The sequence below is a fragment of the Buceros rhinoceros genome, unplaced genomic scaffold (assembly GCF_000710305.1).
Source record: "Buceros rhinoceros silvestris isolate BGI_N320 unplaced genomic scaffold, ASM71030v1 scaffold35529, whole genome shotgun sequence".
In the NCBI taxonomy this organism is placed as follows: Eukaryota; Metazoa; Chordata; class Aves; order Bucerotiformes; family Bucerotidae; genus Buceros; species Buceros rhinoceros.
The window spans coordinates 511-841 of NW_010431495.1; positions in this window are offsets into that span (position 1 = coordinate 511).

The window sequence follows — 331 nt, forward strand, 5'->3', positions numbered from 1 at the left end:
AACCCCGACCCCCCCCCAGCCCTGCCAGGGCAGCGCGTCCCCGCAGCTCTCACACCGTTGCAGACCCTGGTGCCCCAAGGCCTGCCCTGAGCTCAAGTCTAAGCAGAAACCCCCATGCTGCCCCCACCTCCACATGGTCCCCACAGTGGGTCAGGGCCACGAGCACCGTCCCCCACCCCAGGACACCCACAGCCCTTTGCTGGCACCCGAGACACCCAACGGCCCATCCAGGCTACCCCACAGCACGGTGCCCCACAGGAGCTCACCTCGGTGGTGCTGGTGCCAAGCCCTGGGCAGCCCCTGGCAGCAGCTCCCAGCAGAGCCAAGGGCA